This window comes from Acinonyx jubatus, chromosome B2 (assembly GCF_027475565.1).
Source record: "Acinonyx jubatus isolate Ajub_Pintada_27869175 chromosome B2, VMU_Ajub_asm_v1.0, whole genome shotgun sequence".
Classification (NCBI taxonomy): Eukaryota; Metazoa; Chordata; class Mammalia; order Carnivora; family Felidae; genus Acinonyx; species Acinonyx jubatus.
The window spans coordinates 89507004-89521278 of record NC_069385.1 but is presented as its reverse complement, the minus strand read 5'-3'; the positions used below and the strand labels follow the sequence as shown (position 1 = coordinate 89521278).

Here is a 14275-nt window from a genome sequence, read left to right as displayed (position 1 = left end):
CATTTTCCCTAGGTGAAATTTTGGACAAAAAGTGCAGGTTAACAGCACTTTCTTAGCAGCTTAGAAACATTTCCCACTAATATTGCCTCATAAAGCTTATAGTTTGTCAGTTGCCCAGTGAGTCATTTGATGGGCTATTTCAAGTAATTGTTTGTGTGGGTTTTTTTTTTTCCCATAGATTCTGATAGTACTGGTTTGTTATTTGGATCGTACTCTAAATTTGTCAAGGAAGTGAAAACAGAATGGTCAGTCCAATAAAGTTTTTCTCTGTATGCTATGCTGGCTTAGGCATCCTTTATGAGAAGATTCAAATCTTCTTTAGGAAAATAGTATTTGCTTTGAGGTTCCCAGTTTCAACAGAATTTAAAGCAGGCTGATTTTACTGCTTGATCATCTAAATTATTTCCTTTAATCCCACCCTCATTAGATCATGACTTGAGCCAAAATCAAAAGCTGGATGCTTAAGCAACTGAGCCACCCAGGTGCCCCCAAAGCTACATTTTTTTAAATGTAATACCCCCAGATTTTAAAAATACAGCATCCAAGGCAAATCAAAATCATGAACAACTATGAAGTTGTAGCAGTAACTGTTTTACCTTTTGCTTAAATGTAAAGAGCTCTATCTGGAGCATAAAATTCTGGCTGTTGGTAGCCATTGGTAAAAGAGCTGCTTCCAACATTTGGAAGAGAAAGGTAATAGTACATCCAGCACAGTTTTTCCTTCCATTATTCCTATATAGGAACTATCAGAAAACCAAGAGCGTTCGCATTATTAGTTTTCTGTGAGTCAGCTCTAGGTGTCAGCTGTTAGTCAAGGTTAGAAGAGTCATGGCATGTCTACACAACAGGTGAAGGGAGCAGAGATTCAGAGAGACCTCCTCTTGGAAGTGGGCCCAGGCTTGGCAGGCAGGTGCAACAGAGTCCCTGAACCCTGTCCCAGGCTCCGAGGCTCTTCCCAGTAGCCCACCAGTCGGAGGGAGCGGATTTCCGCCCCTCCCTCGGCTGGGGTCCACGTGGCAGGTGCACTGCCGCTACCTCCACGCAGGGCCTGGTCCGCCCCATCGCATGAGATACGGAGTGAGAGTGGAGCAGAACCTGAGCCGCTCCTCAGGTGGCCCTTGGAGCTTGTGGCAGAGCCTGCCTCCTGAATGACAGATCCTGTGGAGGATGTTATAGCTGTAATCTCTTTAAAAAGAAAAAAAAAAGGCAGCAAAAGATAGTGTAGAGCTAAGTTAGAAGAGGTGAATCGGCTTACAGAAAGATGTTGAGTGTGATGAGAATTTAATAAGGCTTCTGCACAAGAAGCAAATGCTTAAGGGAGAGCCCATGACTATCTCTCCTGTTGGTCTGGTTAAAGCAGTTGTAGCTGAAATAGCTCTCATGCAAAGAGGAAGTCCTTTGGCTACTGGGTCTAACACTGGCTATAACAGGCAAGAGGTCTATGTTGAACTCTGTATTTTTGAATATGGGCACCCAAGGCATTTCCTTCTTTCTCTGTAGAAAGGAAAAAAAAACACACACACACACACACACACAAAAAAAAAAAAAAAAAAAAAAAACAAAAACAAGACTGATAATTAGGGTGCCCCAATAGGAGGGCTGAGAAGTCTTTTCAACTGGCCAAAAGCCATGTGAGTATTTTCTTCCCATTGTATGGTATCTGATTTGTCAGATTTTAGTAGAATATAACAGAATTGGGTTATAAAAGACAAATTTGGTATCCAGTTCTTATAAGATCCTGAAAGGCCTAAAAATTCTCCAAGGTATCTCTTCCTGGTTTTTGTCTGTGGGAAGCTTAAAATGCTCTGGAGGCTGTTGGGGTACAAGAGGAGACCTTGGTCAGAGATCAAATGCCCCAGATATTTTAACTCATTGAGTATGGATGAAATGAAGTTTTTTTTTGGGGGGACTTTGTGGTCTTTAGTTGCTAACAGTTTAAGGAGGTGGATACTATGCTGCTTACATGCTTCATTGGAAGAAGAGCAAAAGTGAAGAGCATCAACATACTGTATGTATAAGGATTAATTTTTTTGTGGGAAAGTGTCACCTGCCAAATCGGCATGAAGATTTGTGAAAAATAAGGACTGTCTGGGTAGTCTTATGGCATCACACTCCAAACATATTTTTGTCCTTCCCAAATGAAGGCAAGTAAAAACTGGCATTTATACTAAAGAAGGCATTACAGAAACCAAATTACAGTGAAAAACTTACTCTTTGTGGGAATGGAGTCTGGAGAGTGTGAAGGTTAGGGAGAACTGGGGGTCAGGGAATTGAATGTTATTGTTGGCTTTGGGTTCCTGGACAGACTTGCACCCTTGTCCATGAGGTTTCTTTGCAGAAAGGATGAATGCTTTACAAGGGATGATAAAAGAGACTACAAGGTTTGGAGACTTGGATTCCTCTATAATTGGTTTTATTCCTGCAATAGCTTCAAGGTTTAAAGGATATTGCCTGATATTAGGAAGGGGTTTGCCTGGATCAACTTGAAACTTAACTGGGGATGCAGAATGGATCCACCTGATATCTATCCTAGGTTTTCCCCTAAGTCCTTTAGGAGCTTTTTGTAAGAAAGTTAAGCTCTCAGTGTCCTTACTAGCTGATTTAAGGGGAAAGAATATTAGAGGTATTGAAAGGTTTCCAATGCTGACAGTTAAAAGAGGGGTTGAATTGATTTTAAGAATGATTTCTCTTTTAGGTTGCCTGGGTAGCTCAGTCAGTTAAGTGTCCGACTCTTGGTTCCCACTCAAGTCATGATCTCATGGTCATGAAATGGAGCCCCACGTTGGGCCCTGTGCTGAGTGTGGAGCCTGCTTAGCATTCTTTCTCTCTCCCTCTCTGTCTGCCCCTCCCCTGCTTGTTCTCTCTCTCTCTCTCTCTCTCTCTCTCTTTCTCTCTCTCTCTCTCTCAAAATAAATAAACAATTAAAAAAATAGAATGATTTCCTTTTTTTGGGAAAGGAAATGACAATGTGGTATTTTTCTAAGAAGTCTCTCCCAAGTAGATTGACAGGAGCTAAGAGAACTAGTAAAAAGGAATGCCTATCCTGAAGAGGTGCCTAACTGAAAAGGTAAGGAAAGAGACTCATGAGCTGTTAAGGGTTTATTAGAAATTCCCAGCAATGGAATTTTTATCAGTACAGGATTGTTTGAGCATGAGCACAGAAGAGTTGCTCCAGTGTCAATTAAAATTGTAAGAACCTCATTTCTGATCATTAAGGAAGTTTCACCCAGATGATTAAGGTGCAAAATCAGAAAAACCTCTTGTGTTTCCTGGGAGTAGCCTCTGTCCATTAGAGGGCTTGAGGGCTTAGTGCCAGAAGATTGCCTTTGGTGTTTCTGTGTAAGACACTGTCTGGGTTTTTTACAAACCTGGGTGACTCAGTCAGTTAAGCATCCATCTCTTGATTTTAGCTCAGGTCATGGTCTCATGGTTTTTTGTTGTTGTTGTTGTTGTTTTTGTTTTTAACTTTGAGCCCTGCTTGGGTTTTGCACTGACAGCATAGAGCCTGCTTGAGATTCTTTCTCTCCCTCTTTCTCTGACCCTCCCCTGCTTGAGTGTGCTCTCTCTTTCTCAAAATAAATAAATAAACTTAAAAACATAAAAAAAAACTAATTGAAGCTAATTATAGCATTCATAAACTAGTTTATTAAGCTTTTGAGTACATGTCTGGATTTTTTTATTCCAATCTATGGCTTTAGGGAAGATATGGGGAATGGCTTCATGTAAAGCTTTAGCAATGCACCCAAGAGGTACCCTGTCCTATGGTAAGACCCATTGGAGATCATCTAATGACATTCAGCCTTTGGCAACCAATGTTGAACTTGACCCTGTCCAACAAATAGATGGATCAACTGATAAAGATCAAAGAAACCAGAGTGGTAGGTTTGGATGAAAATATTAAATTTGTCAGCAAATTGATGAGAGTCTTCAGAAACCCTTGGAAACTCCTTGGCAATAGCTCTCAATTCAGCCTCTGTCTAGGGAGAATATAAAATGTTCAGGAGTATAACTTTTAGGTCTAACCTTGAAAAGGTTCATTGGAACAGGACAGTGTGAAAAGGATAAAACAGGAAGATCTAGAGAGGTCTTGGGATATTGGGGGTAAAGAAGGAGTTTGGCCATAAGAGGGACAAAGAAAAGTAGAAGAGGGAGAGAGAGAGCAACCCGAAGCAGGAGGAGGCTGAAGAGAAAAGTAATTCTGTAAAGCCTTATGATTCTTTTCAAACTGAGAATTTTTCTCTCTTAAGTTGGAAACAGTATTCTGAAAAGAGGCAATCAGTCTTGAGTTCATTTTAAAGTTTCCAAATACCAATTAAGCATCCTATTTGATTTGTCTGGTTTTAAATCTGTGGATCTCAAGTCAAGTTCTGTGAGTTCAAAAGAGCCCCAAAGTGACCACTGTAATTGCAATTGATCTTTGGAATTTTCAGTCCACTGGGATAAATATTTATAAGAAGAAGAATCCTAGTTCTTAAACATGAAACCAACTGGACTTGCTGAGGGAGGAACCTCTTGAAGAAATTTAGAATAAGAAACCAGTTTAAGAGGCTAGCATTTATTTGGGACCAAAGAATTGAAATTCAGGGTACATAGATTTACATAGATGCCCAAACAGTGTCCTGGTTATAGGAAGTGGACTCAGGATTTTTATAGACATAAAAAAAAAAAAAAGTTAGGTAAGTTGTTTTTAAGAAGAGTTCATTGTTCTGACAAGCAGGGCTAGATTTGTACATCACTGATTGGTCAGGCAAAGTGGTCCCCAGGTAAAAGTTCATTTTTATCAGTCTTTTCAAACAAGATTTTCTCATTCTTGCTGACTTCTTGGTATGTTGAAGTTTGGCCTGGTTCAAAGATTTAGGACACAGGATGTGCAAGGCAGTTCCTATGAAATAGCTATTCCAGGTCTATTTTTAAAAGTGCTGAAATTATGAAAAGACCCAAAATGTCCATCGACTGATGAATGGATAAAAAAAAATGTAGTGTGTGTGTTCATACACACACACACACACACACACACACACACACACACAAATGGACTATTACTCAGCTATCAAAAAGAATGAAAGCTTTCCATTTAAAATGATATGGATGGTGCTAGGGTGTATTATTCTAAGCAAAATAAGTCAGAGAAAGACAAATACAAATGAAAAATATGATTTCATTCATATGTGGAATTTAAGAAACAAAACAGATGAACATAGGGGAAGGGGGAGAAAACAGAGGCAAACCAGAAAAACAAACAAACTCTTAGCTATAGAGAACAAACTGAGAGTTACTGAGAGGAGGTAAGTGAGGGGATGGGTTAAATAGGTGAGAGTATTAAAGAGGGCATTTGTTGTGATGAGCACCGGGTGCTGTATATATAAGTGATGAATCATTAAATTCTACACTTGAAACTAAAAGCAATAAATCAATAAATAGTAAAAATAAAAATGGCTCTACTTATGTCATTTTTATAAGTATAAAGCAGGTCACTTAATTTAATACATTTAAGAAATGCTATTTAAATATAAGAACTTATTAGTAACTTATCTTTGAATATTAGAGAATAAAATTATTGAGCACTTTAATATACAAAGGAGGGGCAAATATTGGTTAGGGGCATAGCATGAGATATTTATTGCATTATTCTATTATTGCTTAAAAAATTTTTTTATATTTATATTTTTAAGACCATATTCTACTCTATCTTTGCTGTTTTTAAACTTTCCCTCAATCATTTTTGGTGTAAGGTATTATACGCTAATATACTAGAAGAAAGGGCAAGTCTAATGTTTTTCTCCCAATAGTGTACTTTGTCAAAGTTTAATTTGTTATTTAACATTTTTGATTATTCTAATTTCTAATTAATGGTGTATTAGTGTTTTTAGGTGAATCTCGTAGGTTCTTGATGTCATGGGTTCCTTTCTGTGTTATGAAAGGCATTGGATAGAGAGACACTCTCTAGGTGAACCAAATAAAAGTTAAAAGCTAAATATTTTGAAATGAAATTCAGAATGTAAAAAGTTAATCTAATTGATTTTGGATCCCAATCATGTTTATGGTCCTCAATTATGTAAATTAGATTAAATTTTTAAAAAATGCACATTGATATCATCTTTTCATCTGTGGAACAGATGTCCTTACCATACAAAAACACTAATACTAAATATCAAGACTGTCCAATATGTCTACACAGCATCATAGCTTTAGGATATTTCTCATGATATGTAATACTTTTTACTATGTCAGGCCTTTTGGTATAGTGTTTATGATCACATGTTTCATTCAAACACAATTAGATTTGACATCTGTCCATGATGATGACTATCTGAGTGAATTGGATTTGCTCAGTTTACCATTTCCATGTAATGTGTTCATATTCTGCAATGGTCAGGTACCAATGCCTACACAAGGAAAATTAAATATTAAGTAACATATGTATAAGACTTAAAGTTTATGACACATAGTAAATTTTGGTTGTTAAAACACCACAGTGTCTAAAATATGCTATAATCTTAGGACTGCCTGGGTTGCTCAGTTGGTTAAGTGTCCAACTTTTGATTATGATTCAGGCATGATCTCACAGTTTGTGAATTTGAGCGTTGCATCAGGCTCTGTGCTGATGGCTTGGTTCCTGCTTGGGATTCTCTCTGTCCTCTCTCTCTGTCCCTCCCCTGCACTCTCTCTCTCTCACTCAAAATTAATAAATAAACTTAAAAAATATGTTATAGTATTTTTAAACAATTTTTTAAATGTTTATGTTTGATATATATAGAGAGAGAGTATGTGTGAGTGGGGAAGGGGCAGAGATAAAGAGAGAATCATACAGAATCCAAAGCAGGCTCCAGACTCTGAGCTGTCAGCACAGAGCCTGATGTTAGTCTCGAACCCACAAACTGTGAGATCATGACCTGAGCCAAAGTTGGACACTCAACTGACTGAGCCACCCAGGCACCCCAACATATGCTATAACCTTAAAAGTTTCCTTAGATTTCCATTTTTTAATGTATTTAATGAGAATCATCTGTAAAGTGTTATTTTTATTGAAGTTTTTTAGAACTTTGGACAGTGTTACGTATTCCTTATACATATCCCACAGAGAGTGTGATTTTACATATTTTTATTTTCTTTTTTTTTTCAATATATGAAATTTATTGTCAAATTGGTTTCCATACAACACCCAGTGCTCATCCCAACAGGGTATTGAGGAGGGCATATTTTTTCAATAATCTTTAGGAAAGATATTGTAAGTATAGTAACTGTGAATCCCCCAAATCACAGAATAATCTTTCAGAGAGGAGTCTTGTGTCAGCAATTTTAATATACTACATATATAGTCTCTTTTTTGAAGATACCAGCATTTTATTTTGTTTTTTATTTTTATTTGTTTATATTTATTTATTTTTGAAAGACAGAAAGAGAGAGTGCTCAAGAGAGAGAACCCACAAACCACAAGATAATGACCTGAGCCGAAGTCGGTCACCTAACCAACTGAGCCACCCAGGCATCCCAAAGATACTAGGATTTTAAATGGTATCAGAATTCTTGCTGTGAAGAAAACTTTTTTTTAGATTTACTTATTTTGAGAAAGAGAGAGTGTATGTACACACACATGCACACATGCACACAGGCAAGCAAGGTAGGGGCAGAGAGAGAGGAAGAAGTAGAATCCTAAGCAGGCTCCATGCTCAGCCCAGAGCCAGAAATGGGGCTCTATCCCATGACCCTAAGATCATGACCTGAGCCAAAATCGAGCTGGTTGCTCGACTGAGAACCCATGTGCCCCAAGAAAACTTTTTTAAAGCCAAAATGTCTCAAAATTATTTGCCCAACAAACTTTCTCCCATATTCTACTTTTGTGTGTGGGTGCGTGATAGCAACTATAACTGTAATCATAGATAGAAGGGCTAAACCCACCCCTGATTACCTTGCTCCCCTACTCAAACCCTGCAATGTTTTCTCAAAACCACAGAGGAAAAATCATTCTTCCTATGGTTTGTAAAGAAACACGTGATTAAGCTCCTGGTCTTCTTTCTTCATCTTCAGATTTTGGTTGGCATCATTCCACTGCAACCACATAGAGTACTTCTGTCCCGAGACTTTTCCCTTGTTGTTACCAATATCTGAAATACACTTTTCTCAGATAATTGCAGCTTTACTCAGGGCTCCAAAATTGGCTTTACCATTCTATCTATAATGGCATTCCTGTAAAAGGATCTTGTCCCTACCTTCTTATATTTTCTCCTAATATTGATCACCTACTCCCTGAAAATTATACTCAATATTTATATCATTAGTTTCTGTCTCCCACAACATCAGAAACATAAGTTCTATGACAATAATCACTTAAAGCTCCTTTGTTTATTGTTACTATCCATCAGTATGTAAAATATGACCAATATACAGTAAAACTAAAATATTTATGAAATATTTAGCACTCAGCTCATCAGAATTCTGAACTTAAAAGTTATACCTGAAACAAATAAATCTGTTTAAAGTGACTTAAATAAAATCAGTTTTGAGCTATCTATATTTTATCTCATCCCTGAATTAGGTGTGATTAAGTTAGTACTTCCAGTATTGAATTTGAGGTAACAAAAATCTATCTTTTTATAACTCGCATCTAGTGAGAAAGATGAAACTGAGAAAAGGGAGGAAAATACTATTTTTAAAGTTTATTTATTTGTTTTGAGAGAGAGAGATAGCAGAAGAGGGGGAGGGCCAGAGAGAGAGAGATCCCAAGCAGACTCTGCACTGACAGTGTGGAGCCTGATGTGGGGCTGGAACTTATGAACTGTAAGATCATGACCTGAGCCAAAACTAAGTGTTGGACACTTAACCGCCTGAGCCACCCAGGTGCCCCAAGGGAGGGAAATTATATATTGACTTATTCCTAAAATAACAAAGGAATAGAAAGAAAAATGTGAAGAACATTGGAGACACTATAGAACCCAAATGCATTTTTGTTTAAAGTGTTCAAAGATGGTTTTCGGTACTAATTAGTGGAAATTAAATATGAATTATTTGTGTTTGTATCTCTTCTCTTACTGGCAGTAGTTATTTTGGTAACACATGTAATTACATAGCTTTTTCTTATATTCCCATCCAAGACAACTCAGGATTATTAGGAAAAGCAGGGTTAGAAAACATAACACACTCTAAATTATTTCTTAAATCAATCAGATAATTAATGTTTTTTTTCCCCTCCCACATACTATACTACAGTTGAAGTGTTTACTGTTAAGTGTAAGTTTCAAATGCTAACTGCACATCTGATGAGTCTAGAGATTTAAGCAGTTATTATAGAAAACTGACATGTTCTTATAAAAAGCAGAATTCAGTCTCTTACCCTCTATTTACTCAAAGGATAAGTTTTACAACTGTGTTATCACCACCAACCAAAGTTGATTTAAGAGACATGATGTCTTCTTGTTTTTCTTTTTAAGGCATGACTTCCATAATAATTGATGCAAGAGAGACCCCTAGCAGCATCTACACATGCTGAACTCTTAAATCAATGATATTGGCTTCATTCCCAAGTAACAGGTGTACCTACATTGATTAATCCTTTTTTGCCACCGAGAAAAGGAAATATGACATCAGGGGCATTCACCCTGACTTTTCCAAATATTCATGGTATGATGTAATATTTGCAAAAATATAGGTAGCACTTCACATTTTCACCCTGCACTGCCTAGCCAACCAAAATGGATGGAGTCATAGGTGGCAATAAAGCAGCAACAGGGATGCTAGTCAGGATGAAATAATACTTGGCTGGAAACCACAATATTGAAAACCAAAATCCCTGACCATTTGTCTATTCTAGTCACAGATTTGCAAAAGATATATGGTAAAAGGGTATACAAGACAAAAAGTTTCCTATTTTAAAAATTAATATATGATACCTCAAATTTATCAGCAACTTTGAGTAGCCACTGAGAATAGTTGGAAGAAATGGGTTCAGTGGTGCCTTGACTATGGACTCTCTAGATGGACATGTGAAAGATAAAAATAACCCCACGGTGAGATACCAAAGGAGGAAGAAAGCAATGATAGTCACAGTAGAACCAGTCAAATCTATACCTCAAACCCCCTCTGGGATGAGGTTTCTTACTAAACAATAAAGGGCAGCCTAAGATCTTCTTATCATATTGTCCAACCAGGGACATTACAAAGAGAGACAAGAGGATGATATATTTCCACATTTTCAGTGGTCCAATGTTTACCACTCACTTGAGCTGACTTGCATTTGCAGCAAAGGATGAAAGGGAGAAGAAAGCTTACTCTCTTTAGAAGCCAAAATTTTTCCTACCTTTTGTTCTTTATTTTTAACCTACTGGGCTTAGAAGTCAGACTGTTTTCAGCCAGAAATATTATATCTGTGAAGGAAAAAACTCAACACAGTACAGTATCAGAAGTATCTTACCAAACCTTCCTGCATTTTTTATTCTTATTAATCTAATATTCATATTCACCCAGAACAATGGCATATACATTTTAGCCACAGAGGCCTCTTAAATGGAACATAAGAGGACAATTAAGTTGACTTTAAGAACACATACGTTACAGAATGAAATTTTAATCTTCTAGATCCCATCTAGAAGTGCCAACACATTTTCTATCCAAACTCATTCGATGAGGGTTACACAGTGGACACTATTATAATAGCGTGGTGCCAATAAGGAGGGCTTCAAATTTGTCCCTACCTCATAAACTTTGACAGTGGGAACCTCTCACATTTTCAAGTGAACCTATTGATTCCGCAGTGAAATTAATGTTCCACAATAATATAAAAGCATCTGACCCACTCAGTTTTCTTATTCTGCTTTGTGAAAGCCAGAGAGGTTTTCCTCAGTGCCTATTTGGAGTTTCAATTAACAGGCCCATCATCCTCTCTAGTGCTTGTTCCCATTCACTCCTTCACCACTGAATAACCCCAACTCCAATTTTCTTTTAGAGGCAAGAAGAGACATAAGAATATAACACCAGCTCTCTATGAAAAAAAAAATTAGAACAACAAAACAATTTCAAAATCATAGGCGACAGTTGCTTAGAATATTCACACTAATTTCTTCTTAAAATATAATTTTTCAGCAAATCAATGTTTCTAGAATCCAAAACAATTCAATCAAGAATCATATAGATAATTACACTGTATCAAGCTTTACTAATAATTTTAAAGATCAAGTAATCTGGAGGCCAGACAAAGCAGGGAGAAAAATCATCCCATGTGACTCTTCTGTGGGCCCTTCCTTTTTCACATCATACACATGATTTCTGCTCCAGAATAATAGGAGAGGTTTTAATAAGAGGTTCACAGGTTACTCCATACAGCAAGATGTTACGAAACATCTATGTCCTATACCCCAGAGAGTTGCAAAGTTTATGTAACATTACCTGTAAATTATATGTATTTTACTTATGCAATTCTAATCCAGGGACATTAAGAGTACTGCATAGATAACGACTAGTATCATTCATCTATTTCCCCAATCAATTATCATATATACAAGGAAATTACACTCGGTCACCTGATTTTTTTTCCTTCCTCCAGAGTGTCCCCTCATTCATTAATCATGGAAGAAATTGATCACATGGACAGGACCAGGCCTGGGCTCTGGTGGGGAGCAAGCCACTGCATCTAGCTAGACCCTGGGCCCTGACTAGCTCCTCTCTTCTGTGCCCCCAGGCCCATAGGCAGCAGCCGTGGCACCTGGCCAGAATGGCATGATCCTTAAGCCCCACTTCCACAAGAGCTTGCAGCAAGTATGTGGCCACATGGTTCAACCAGCTGGCATGGACGTTCTGCAGACACAAGGCCTGGCAAGCCAGAGCAAGCCCCATCACCCACATCCCCTGTTTGGACCTGTCCAGACCCACCTGGCCCATCATGAGGTGCCCTATGAGGAAGTAGCACAACAAAGTATGAGCTGGCTGGGGTTTCAGCTTGGAAGAGTTAGGGTTGCTGGCATTGACAAGAAGGTGGCATGAGCTATTGGGATCTCAGTGGATCGAAGAAGGCAGACAACTACACAGAGTCCCTGCAGGCTAATGTTCAGTGGCTGAAGGAGTACTGCTCCAAGCTCATCTTCTTCTCTAGGATGCCCTCTGCCCCCAAGAGGGAAAACAGCTCTGTTGAAAAACTCAAATTGGTTACCCAGCTGACAGGACTAGTCAAGCCTACAGGGAATGTCTATAAGAAGAAGAAAGCCGGAGTCATTACAGAGGAGGAGAAGAACTTCAAGGTGTTGACCAATATTCACATGGCCTGTGCCAATACACTGCTCTTTGACATCCAGGCAGAAAGAGCCAAAGAAGCTGTAGAACAGGATGTTAAAAAGAAAAAATAAAGTGCCGGGGTGCCTGGGTGGCTCGGTCGGTTAAGCGTCCGACTTCAGCTCAGGTCATGATCTCACGGTCCTTGTGTTCGAGCCCCACATAGGGCTCTGTGCTGACAGCTCAGAGCCTGGAGACTGCTTCAGATTCTGTGTCTCCCTCTATGCCCCTCCCTTGCTTGTTCCCTCTCTCTCTCTCTCTCAAAAATGAATACACATTAAAAAAAAAGAAAAAAGACAGTGCCATTGCAACTTATGATTAGTAAAAAGAGAAATTGATCATAGGCTGGCTGTTATAACTTTTTCCTGCCTAGTCTACCATCTAACCTAGGTCAATAACTCCTTATCACATTAAAAATTTTTTAAATGTTTATTTATTTTTGAGAGAAGGTGGGTGGAAGAGAGAGAACAAGAAGGGGAGGGGCAGAGAAAGAGGGAGACACAGAATCCTGAGCAGGCTCCAGCTCTGAGCTGTCAGCACAGCCCGACACGGAGCTCGAACCCACAAGCTGTGAGATCATGACTTGAGCTGGAGTTGGATGCTTAACCAACAAAACCACCCAGGCACCCCTCCCCCTATCAGGTTTTAAAAGATACTGAACAACATTTTTGGCAATAATATATCATAAAGAACATGGCTACTAAATCCAAGATGACCATCAGAATCTGAACAATCCAGTGGGAATAGGAACTATCTATAATGCATGATATTTAATTATACTGCCAAGTATTTATGTACCCAAAGGATACATAAATTCAAATTTATGTACATGATTTGTACCTTTGGGTATATGATTTGAAGGGATATATGCACTCTGATGTTTATAGCAACATTATGAACAATAGCCAAATTATGGAAAAAGCCCAAATGTCAATTGACTGATGAATATATAAAGAAGTGGCATATATTACTCAGCTATCAAAAAGAATGAAATCTTGCCATTTGCAATGATGTAGATGGAGCTAGAGAGTATTATGCTAAGCAAGATAACTCAGAGAAGACCAATACCATATGATTTCACTCAAATGTGGAATTTAAGAAACAAAACAGAAGAACATATGAGAAGGGGGAAGAGAAGACCACTAGAGACTTTTAATGATAGAGAACAAACTGAAGGTTGTTGAAGGGAAGTGGGTAAAAGATGGCCCAGATGGGTAGTAGGTATTAAGGAGGGCACTTGTTGTGATGAGCCCTGGGTGTTGTATGTAAGTGATGAATCGCTAAATCTTACACCTGCAACTAGTATCACTAGATGTTAATTAACTATAGAATCTAAATAAAAACTTGGAAGAAAAATTAAAAAAAAAATATTTTTAACGTTTATTTATTTTTGAGACAGAGAGAGACAGAGCATGAACGGGGGAGGGGCAGAGACAGAGGGAGACACAGAACCGGAAGCAGGCTCCAGGCTCTGAGCCATCAGCCCAGAGCCCGACGTGGGGCTCGAACTCACGGACCGCGAGATCGTGACCTGAGCTGAAGTCGGACACTTAACCGACTGAGCCACCCAGGCGCCCCAAAAAGTTTTTAAAAAATAAGCATGGTATTAAGACCATATAACTCCATAGGCCTTTTGATATTTTTTGACCAGCTCTTTTACTCTTTTTCCTCTATCATTCACACTTATTTGAATTTATTTATAGGCGTTGATGGAGACACTTATTTTCATCTATAATTTTCTACAGCCAAGTTCACATTTCCTAGTTGATCCATATCCATAGGTATTTCTACACAGGTATAAAATCAGAACTTCATATAAACTGCTACTAAGTTTCTAAAAATATTTTCTTATCCTGTGGATCATCATTGAAATAGTCAGATTTTTATTTAATTCTATCAGTGTGCATGCAAATCCTTTGATACACTATGTAACTGAGGCAGAGAGATTAGATGTTGGATATAGCACATTTCAGTTAAAATTGCAATGCTGTTTCTGCTCAATAGTCACACTTTCCAA

General features: G+C 38.2%; 1 pseudogene; it reads left to right on the top strand.

The window, feature by feature from the left end:
* The first annotated feature begins 3712 nt into the window (after positions 1-3712).
* On the top strand, positions 3713-12332 carry LOC106981040 (60S ribosomal protein L13-like; annotated as a pseudogene).
* Positions 12333-14275: the final 1943 nt, after the last annotated feature.